At 36.3% G+C, this 10,901-nt stretch overlaps 1 long non-coding RNA gene across 1 annotated transcript; it reads right to left on the reverse strand.

The window, feature by feature from the left end:
* Window positions 1-2,343: 2,343 nt before the first annotated feature.
* On the reverse strand, window positions 2,344-9,447 carry LOC131424802 (uncharacterized). Its single transcript, XR_009228334.1, has 3 exons — window positions 8,981-9,447; window positions 5,750-5,879; window positions 2,344-2,743 (listed from the first exon to the last, which is right to left on the reverse strand). It is a non-coding gene; the product is annotated as an uncharacterized LOC131424802 (long non-coding RNA).
* Window positions 9,448-10,901: the final 1,454 nt, after the last annotated feature.

Consider the following 10,901-nt stretch of genomic DNA (forward strand, 5'->3'; position numbering starts at 1 on the left):
GTCAAATAAAAGGAAAGGAAAAATCTTCTCTTAATTATTTTTAGCCAAAGGCCTTTTCCTGTTTTAGGAGCTCAGCATTTACACACAAGTCTTTCAGGGAATAGGAAGAGTGGTCAAGTCACAGTTTTAGCTCTTTGCATAAGACGTGAGGTGATATATATATATATATATATATCACACACACACACACACACATATATATACACACACATACACACATATACATGCATATATATGTGTATACATCCATATGTATGTATATAATTGTGTGCATATATATGAGTACACATATATGCAATTTTTAAAAAAGAAAGTTACAAAGATTATATATTTTTAAACTGATAAAAAACAGTCACAATGGTTGTTTTTATTCATTATTTTTCTTCTAGTTGTGTTCTTGTTCATATGAGCTCATTTCCAGTATGGAATTTAATTGACCACTGAGTTTTCTGTTTGTACTTTTAAAGATGGAGTTGGGGTATAGACTTTTTTGGAGTAAGTCCCAAGACATAAATATGAACACGCTCATGTTTGGATTTGAAATATTTTTAAGAACTGACTTTTGGATCTTGAAAGCATGTTTTTCCCTTAAAGTGACTTTCTTCACTAAAAGATAATAATGATAGCATCTATCACAATGAACTGATTTGAACTGATTAAGGTAAAAATAATAAAACAGAGTCTCTGATAATGAAGTTTCTGTTTCCTAAATTGTCTAAATAAATGTTGGTTGCAGATTTGGAACTGATTAACTTTATCTACCTTAAGAATAATAATCACTTCATTCATTTGTACTTCCATGTGTTATGTTTATAAAAAATCAAGAATCAAGACTACAAAAGTGCTATAGAACAACAATAAGGACAGAAGCTCCCTCCTTAGCTCTGGAGTAACAGGAACCCCATGAATGGAATTTGTTTTAAAATTTAGAGGCTAGTAAATCATTATTAAACTAGAACCTCTCTTCTGAATAATATACATCACCAAGGAACTTACTATTCTTTGTATTTTTCCCTAATCACTAGAAAAATCTGAACCTAATTGGGCATGTAAGCACAGTGGTTAAGTTAACCTTGTGCTTTACATATTTGTCTCCTCTCTGTTTCTCAGCAAGGAAAACAGAAAATTGGACCTGCCTTTGCATTCTTACTTTAGTTTGTTCGAGGAAAGGCTATAAGTAAATATATAAATACCTGAATCCATAATCTATCTTTTTTCTGCTGAAAGTATTACAGTTGATCTTGCTTATACCTCTAGGGAAAATCAGACAACTGTTCAGACCTCATTGATCATTACAGAAAGTAGTCTTACTTGGGAAGTCTGGATAGTGCATGTCAAAGGACTTTACCCAGTTTGATATGTGTGTGTTCCTCACTGTCACAAAGGGGATTTTAGCCACTGAGAAAATTATAAAAAGATTGCTTCCCATGCCCACTAGAGCATTTCGACTGCTGTTTAACACTCAGGACTGTGAACACACAGTGAGTCACTGGACCACTGCAAGGTTTCTATGCAAACATGCCTCTGCCCAGCTGTGTGGATGTGTAACTCACTACATCCAAAGGATTCCTTTGGGACATCATGCCTGAGTCATATGTGGTCCTAAGTAACAGGGAAAGAAGATTCTCTATAGACTGTAGCACTTTCTACTGTGGGCACTAATCCTAGACTATTCATCACATTCCAACTCAGGCCTGAGGTATGCTAGCAAAACAGGAAATATTTATGTAGGTGCATTTACCAAAGGCAAGAAATATATGCATCACAGAGAAATGGAGTCTCTTCATACATATTAGCTTCATTCAACCATAAGTTAGAAAATCTTGTCTAACAGTGAAATATAAAATAAAAATCAGAACAACTCAGCCACCACAAAATTCAGTGGCCAAGTTTATTTCTTTTTTCTTTTTATTTTTTGCTCTTTGAACTATGTTCCAACTCTTGTATGAGCAGCATTTTTGTAACCAAGCATTCCTTTTTGTAGATTAAACTTTGTGCATGGCAAGACTGAAGTCTGTGACTTGCCTACATGGTAGAACATTTCTTAAAGTCATGTAATTGTTCTGATTTCTAAATCAAATAAAATCATCAAAAAGTGGAAACTACTTTTCAGCATTTAACATTTTGCTACATGCTTCCATATGTTATTTTATTCAATATACATAAAATTCTAAAAATACACTCTGTGATTCTAATATTTTAAATATTAGAAAACAAAAGTTGAGAAAGCTTAAGGCAAACTTTTCTATGTTTACTTTAATAAGGAAAATAACAGGCAATTTATGCTAACATGAAATATGATTTTTAGGAAAGATTTACACTTGTTTTTCATTACTACTTGATTGAAAATGTGGACAATTCACTTTAAAATATTTTTTATGGAAATTTATGTTTACATTTAAGATGCACATACCTTTCTTAATTACAGGAAAGAGAATCTCTTGATCATCTCCTCCTTCATTTTTCTCATGTTTAACAATACACTTATGCTCTTTATCCATTGACCTCCAGTCACAGTTAGCCAGCTCATCTTCATGTATGTATCTTTAGTCTTCATGGTATTTCCCTGCTGGGCTTTCAGAATCTTATACCCTTCTTTTTCTTTCTAAAATACTGTAATAACATCAGGGAAAAAGTTCTCAAGAAGACAAAGATATGTCCCAGACTTATGATGATTTATTTTAGCAACTGGAGGAGGAAAAATGTGGGCTTCGGGAAAGTGTCTGCATCAGAGATTTTTTTTCTGTGAAGGAAATGGAATATCAATTAAAAAGAGTATCAATTTGCAAGAATAATTGGAGAAACATAAATATTGCTTGTTTTGCAATAACTTAGCACATATCAATAGGAGAACAAGTTGCCATTGAATTAGTGTCCACCATGGCCTTTCATCACCCAGAGGTTGCAAAGTATTTATTATTGTCCTTACTTAACAGATATGCAAAGAAGTTAAGTAACTTGTTAAAAGTCACAGCCATGGAGTGTCAAAGCCTGGATGGAAACTTGATCTTTATTCTTTCTCCATATACTAAGGAGGGTATGATTTCTAACTGTTCATGAACAAGGCTTTCTATGTTCATAACTTCACATATTTTTTCTCTCTTTTATTTTCTGATAGTGGAACATTTTGTTAAGGTATAATTCAGGGGAGGGGAAGACAGCCAGGCTACTTTAGTGATCTCTCTAGATGAGGCTCTGTGCTCCCTTCTAAAGTACTTCTCTTGCCCATTCTTTGTCTCTTCTGTTCTTTGGACATGTAACTCACAGACTCATGCTCTGTGATTCTATGCAACTCATTCTTCATTTAGCTGATTCTGGAATGCACCCTATTTATCTTATTTCTCAAATGAGTAAGGGTCAGGAAGTAGGTTTTCTTTTATGTTTGTAATAATGCACTGTCACTTTAATTGTGAATTATATTTGTATGATTTTAGTCAAAGTTAATATGTTAAGTACTCTAATTTTCATCTAAGGGACTTAGATGAAAAGTGTGGTTCTTCAAGGGAAATCTACTGTTTCATTATAAAAATAAGAAAAAAAATTAAAACTCAAATGATGATTGGAAAACTTTTCTTTTATTATCTCATGCCTCTTTCCCTGACAGTATAAATTTTATGCTTTTCAGGATAAAATGAATCTTGAACTTACATAACTTTCTTAGTAACAGTTGACGAAGCATTAAATAGTGTATTTTATTATACAGTTAGTATCTATGGTCTGGATTCTTACATTACATGCTATTTTAAAGCATTATATTTAAATATCTGTACAAGAGTGTTTTCAGGGCCAAATTCATTTCCACAATACATAAAATGGCAGAAATCATATTTTATTTGAATAATGAATAAAATAGCTATTACATAATTTTTTATTTAAAAAAATCAGTATGCCTATTCAATTCATTTTTGTGTATGCATTTGCCTAATGATACTGCCTACTTTGTATTTTAAGATCCAGTGAAATAAATTTCATGTTTACCAAACATTGACTGAATTAACTATTGAAGTTATATTTCAAAACTACAGGGAGACTTTTCTTAAATATAGTTTTTGTTTGGTTTTCTTTCATCAAATAATTGTAAAAGCTATTTCATTTTTAGTATGCATTTTAGATTTCTGACAAGATTCCAATGATTTCATGTATTAACCATTTTCTGTATGAATTTAAATTTCTTTTTTAACAAATATTGGCAAAAGAGTTATCTTATTGGCTCTAAATTATAGGACGAACTATTATTGATGTAGGAGATATACTCAATTGAAATAAAGGTTTAAACATCAAAGCATGTTAGACATGTTTTAAGCAGAAAAATTTTAAACACATTTTAAGTGTTATTTTTATTAGTAAATGAAAAAAATCCTCCAAAAAAACCCCTCTAGATTCTTTTTTTTTCCTGTGAGTGAATGTTAAAGTACCTTCCATTTGATCAGTTAGAAGTATACTTGAATCCTCTAGAGAATTTCTATCCTGTAGTAAATATTATTGGATCAAATAATCTCTCTATAGTGGAGATGATACTCACCTTACCTTTGAATTTAAGAAAAATTTACCAGGAACCTATTATGTGTTGGGCCATGTGCCAAGAACTTTCTTCTCATTATCTCATTCAGTTCTCACATAACCTTATTGGGTTCATATCATTATCTCTTATTCTAAATTAGGAAACTGAAGGCAAAATGATTGCCAAACCTCATTAAGCTCTGAGGGAAACAGAGATCCAGGTGGTCCTACCTGCAAAGTTCTTTCTCTTCCCCAACAGTTTTAACCAAGAGAAAAGGGAATGTGTCCACTCCACTGAGTCTATCACCGACTTACATGTAATAATAAAATTTGTCCCACTATCCAACACTTAAATAATATCATTATATAAGAGCACTTTAAAGAAGTTCACATGTCCACAAAGAAAAATCCTATCATAGTATAGGTATCACCTACGTTAGCTAAGACTTTGTTTTAAAATCTCTCCTAAGATTTCCACATTAAACTCCCGCCACTCTCCTCTTTTCTCCCAACATTCTTACTGTTATTCCAGTAGAAGCATTTCATGTCTTCCCTCCTTTACCTTGGAAATGTTGTATTCTTTTGATATTCACCTGTGACAACAAGTTTGGTTCCACCACTGAAGATGATCTCCTTATAATTCCACAGTGATTCTACCCATACCAAAAACATTAGATGAGTTTGGTTTCCCTGAGTTCTTCAAATTCTAGTTCTAACATCATGCTCTGGAATTCTTAAGATACCAGTGTTCTGGTCCTAGTTAATTTTGCTCACAACAGGATTTCTGACTGAGCAAATCAAATAATGTTAAAGATTTGGGTCCTTTAATTATCTTAAGAGAATGACAAGAGTGTCAGTGGAATCAACAGCACTATCAGCAGTCAATGAGTGGAAATGCTTTCCTTGTGTTGTACAACATAATTTTCCCATCAGTAGTAGCAAGACACATGAATTCTAGCTTTTGACAGAATGTTCAGTCTCAAATGTTTTTTGTTCAGCTCATGCTAAAGAGTAGCTTCCAACTGGTGCTTGACTCTTCAAGGCAGAGTGACCAGAAAAGTCACAGGAGACTTGGCCCTCAAAGCCATCTCAGGTCTCCACGTGTTATCTGCATGAACCAATCTGGATCAGAACATGGATGCAAATATTAGTTCTGTGATAGAGATGAAGACATGCTTAATTTAAACATAAAGAAAGTACAAGAATATAAGTGGCTTTCTTTCCCAAAATAACCAAATATGTGGATTACCTTATGGTAAAACAGGGGCAAAAGGCAGGCAATACAGGGACCTCATAGTACAGCTTTTGTGCAGTCTCTTCCATGAAAAGCTGGTCTTCCAGTTCTCTGACCCCAAAGCCAACATGGAGAAGATATGAACCTAAAATAAATGTCAGTTAATGCTGTTTTTTGGAAACAGCTCTGGTAAAACAAATAAACCAAAGAAAAAAATCTAATATAGATTAGTAAATATTACTTGGGTTGAGGTCTGTATAATTTATACTATTTTACAAATTTATAAAATAATAATTAATAGGAAAATGCCTTGCTTTTGTTTCATGAAGAGATAATAACCAGGGATACCACCATATGAGGTTTCCCAATAGACACTCAGATCTGAGATGACTTAGAATATTGACAAGCAATGCATGTTTTTAATCCAGGTGAAGCACGGACAAAATTCCTAATGAAATGTAAAGGTTAAAAAAAAAACACTGTTTCTCAACTGGTATTTGTGTCAATATAATTTTTAACTTTGTAGACCAATCAATTAAGAAAGTACATATTATAAGTAGAAACTGATATTTATTATTTCTTTAATTTCAAAGATAACCAATCATAGTAATCATAGAGTTAAATACTTCATAAACATATATTCAACATACTTCACTAGTATTTTGTGATTTATAGGTGTAGAAGGATAAACATCTGGATTTTTACAATCTTCTTTTTACAGTCCAGTTCCCAGTGATAAGAGATTTGATGAGCTCTTCCAGAATGGAAATGCATAATGATGATCTCTTAAACAATCCCTTGCTGAAAGAACTGCTCCTTTCGACTTGAAAAGACACACTAAGGCAACTAGAGCATCGAAACTGCTCTTCAGAGGATCTTAACCTGTGGGTATTATCATACCTTTTGTAGCTGTTAAAGCAGGTCTGAACTATACAAGTGAGGAATATTATTCAGTACAGCTGCTGTAGTTCTAAGATTCAGTATTTCTAGAAAATTTGATGCCAACACATAAAGAAACTTAAGGGGAATGGTGTCCGAATCATTTGTCATTCTGTAGAAGTTCACTAAGATTCATTTCTTGAGTATCTATTACCTAATGAGTAATAATATAAATTGTGATCTGTTACTAAGTAGTCAAATTGCCCCAGTAAAGACAACTTAGAGAAAAAGGAAATCTTCAGAATATGATTAACAGGACTAATTTGGCAAAATCATATAATGGTCCAGACCAGGTGCTCTGGAATGATGAGTCTCACTGAATCTCCAAAGTTGCCACATTTCCTGGTCCTGTGACTAGGAAGTAACTGAACTTTTTAGTCTTACTGTGAAAAGGAAATGAGAGGTTTTCTTATATAGGGGTGTTGAGTGATGGCAGAGGCATTGAAATTCTTTAGCATGATGTTGAGCCCACAAAAAGTTACCTATATTATTTTTATTTGTAATGGGATGATATTGGGCTATTTCATCAATTTCTTCAACCAAATGTAATAACTCCTATCCAATATTAATATCACTTCTTCAAAATATCTAGAAACACAGCTATTTCATTTTAAAGTCTTAATTTTTTAAAAAAATTCTGATATTTGATGGTCATCCTGAATGTGGAATTTATTTATTTATTTATTTTTAATTTATATATGACACAGTAGAATGCATTACAGTTCTTATTACACATATAGAGCACAATTTCTCATATCTCTGGTTATATGCACAGTATATTCACGACAATTTGTGTCTTCATACCTGTCCTTTGGATAATAATGATCATCATATTCCACCATCATTAATAACCCCATGCTCCTTCCCTTCCCCTCCAACCCCTCTGCCCTATCTAGAGTTCATCTATTCCTCCCATGCTCCTGCTCAATATCTCACTATGAATCAGCCTCCATATATCAAAGAAAACATTGGCATTTGGTTTTTTGGGTCTGGCTAACTTCATTTAGCATTATCTTCTTTAACTCCATCTATTTACCTACAAATGGCATGATTTTATTTTCTTTTATTGCTGAGTAATATTTCATTGTATATATATGCTCTATTTTTTTATCCATTCATCCACTGAAAGGCATCTAGGTTGGTTCCACAGTTTAGCTATTGTGAGTTGTGCTGCATAAACATTGATGTGGCTATGTCCCTATAGTATGCTGTTTTTAAGTCCTTTGGGTATAAACTGAGGAGAGGGATAGCTGGGTCAAATGGTGGTTCCATTCCCAATTTTCCAAGAAATCTCATACTGCTTATGTGGACTTTATAAGTAACAAGTTCGACACAAATACAGAAAGGAAAAGAGGTCAACCCAGAATCTTCAACAAACTAAAAAGACTACAGTGCAACCTAATCAAGGAAAAATCTAACAACACTCAACTATGGGCCAGGAATCTTTTAAGTATTGAACCTCTGTGCTATCTACCCTTTTATTTCCGCCATTTAACACCAAAGCCATCTTCAGTACATGTTTGGAGAGAGAGTGAATGAACAAATGAGAATACAAAACCTTGGCTTTGAGTAGTTTGTGAAACAAACAAATTTCAGTAATATGGGCCATCTACAGGCAATATATTTTTTTCAATCATATCAATCCATTTTCTTACAAGGAAGATAAAAAACCATCTACAAAGTGATTTTGTTTCCATATCCAGCAGCTCAGACCTACAGAAGGATCCTTCATGTTCTGAGGACAAGAATGAGGCAGAGAGGGAGGAAGATGGCGGCGAAGGGAGAGCATTACCCCGGTGTACCGCGTCACTGTGAGATACAGCGCTGCAGTTTCTGCGGGCTTCTGCCAGCTGTGCAATCACCGTACTCAGTGCTGAATTCTGGGTTTGAGACGGGGAAGGAAGTGGTCCAAGTCGGTTCTCCACACCAGTCAGACCACAGAGGAAGCCAGCGGCCACCATCTTGGAGAGCTGATGTCACCATCCCTGTTTTCGACTGATCGCAGCTCATTCAGCCATAGAACAGGTAATTTCAGGCTGCCATTCGCCTGCGGCTCGCAGACAAATTACTCAGGCTCAGTGCTAAATAACCTGCTTCTTGGAGCCTGCTCCTATCAGAACATACACGGAGCATGGAGAGGCCGAATTCCGGCTCCTAGAACTGCTCTGGCCCAGGGATAAAGAACCCACAGAAACTGCTTCTCGGTCCGGGTCCTGCTGAATACTGTGGAGGTAAATACCAACTGAGCCTTCATAGGCAGTGGCAACAGGACTGAGATGGGGCTTGTGAGGGCCGGTCAGGACTCACCCGTTGCTTGGTCACCCGGCAAACGGAACAAAATGCTGCCATTCGCATGGATCAACATGGCAGAGATCTGATGTCATCAGAAAGTGGCAGAGGAGAGAACTTCATCGATACCAGTGGCGACAGAAACAGTTGGTCTCCTGGTAAAGAAAGTGAGTCACAAACACCCGAGTCTCTCTCACTTTGTCATCAAGCCAGAGGGGTAGAGCAGAGCCGCTGCCCGCGCCCGGAACAGGCCCAGCGGCCCGCCGGCGTGGTAGTCACGTAACCCCAATTGGAGTAGGAGCAGAGCAGAGCCGCCACCCACGCCCGGAACAGGCCCAGCGGCCCGCCGGCGTGGTAGTCTCGTCACCGCATTTGGAGTAGGGGCAGAGCAGAGCCGCCGCCCGTGCCCGAAAGGTAGGCAGACCTGCGACCGACCAGTGGAACAGGCCCAGCGGCTGGTCTGGGTGGTAGGCACGTCACCCCAATTGGAGTAGGAGCAGAGCAGAGCCTTCGCCCGCGCCCGGAACAGGCCCAGCGGTCCGTGGGTGTGGTAGACAAGTCACACCAATTGGAGGAGGGGCAGAGCAGAGCTGCCGCCCGCGCCTGCAAGGTAGGCAGACCGCCGCCCGACCCTGCAAGAGAGACTTTTCAACTATACAAGAGCAATATAAATATATAGGGGGAAAAATTTTCAAAAACACAACAGTTTCACCAAGCAGAAAGAAACGCAAGCAGTATGAAAAGACAAGGAAAGAAAGGACCACAAGCAATGCAGGTCAACTCAACTTTAGAAGAGGTAACAGCTGCAGCAGATGGAATGTCAGATAAAGAATTCAGGATATACATGCTTCAGATGATCTGGAGTCTCAAGGAAGACTTTAGACAGCAAAATCAGACAATGAAAGATCACTTCGACAATGAATTACACAAACAAATCCAGGAAGCAAAAGATCAACTATACAGGGAGATAGAGGTTATAAAAAACAAACAAACAGAAATGCTAGAAATGCAGGAAGCAATAAACCAACTTAAAAACTCAATTGAGAATACTACGAGCAGAGTAGAACACTTAGAAGATAGAACATCAGACAATGAAGACAAAGTATTTCAACTTGAAAAGAACATAGACAGCTCAGCAAGACTGTTAAGAAACCATGAGCAGAACATCCAAGAAATATGGGATAACATCAAGAGACCAAACTTAAGAGTCATTGGGATACAGGAAGATATAGAGGTCCAAACCAAAGGAATGAGCAATCTATTCAATGAAATAATATGAGAAAACTTCCCAGACTTGAAGAATGAGACAGAATCCCAAATCCTAGAAGCCTACAGGATGCCGAATGTGCAAAATCATAAGAGATCCACACCTAGACACATTATAATGAAGATGCCCAACATACAGAATAAGGAGAGAATTTTAAAAGCTACAAGAGAAAGGAAGCAGATTACATTTAGGGGTAAGCCAATCAGGATAACAGCTGATCTTTCAACACAGACTCTGAAAGCTAGAAGATCCTGGAATAACATATTTCAAACACTGAAAGAAAATGGGTTCCAACCAAGAATTGTGTATCCAGCGAAATTAAGCTTCAGGATGGAAGATGAAATTAAAACCTTCCACGATAAACAAAAGTTAAAAGAATTTGCAGCTAGAAAACCATCTCTTCAAGAATGAGGCAGAGACAGATAAGGTTGATTTCAAGATGATTTTTCTGAAGTATGCCCATTCATTCTCTGTTACTAGGCTAAAAATAGAAAAAGTTACTTAAAAAGAAGAGTTGCTATGAATTTATTCTCTCCTGCAAATATTCTGATACAGCCTACACTATGACATTGGCCAAATTGTCTTAAAAAAATCTCAGCCTCTTCCCAAGCTTCATGACCCGACCAGCACTTTAGCAACTATGCCTTCTGGCTTCCTTTGGAATAACTTGAA

The sequence above is a fragment of the Marmota monax genome, unplaced genomic scaffold, assembly GCF_021218885.2.
Source record: "Marmota monax isolate L192 unplaced genomic scaffold, Marmota_monax_Labrador192_F-V1.1 WCK01_AAM20220418_F8-fsc00107, whole genome shotgun sequence".
NCBI classification, from domain to species: domain Eukaryota; kingdom Metazoa; phylum Chordata; class Mammalia; order Rodentia; family Sciuridae; genus Marmota; species Marmota monax.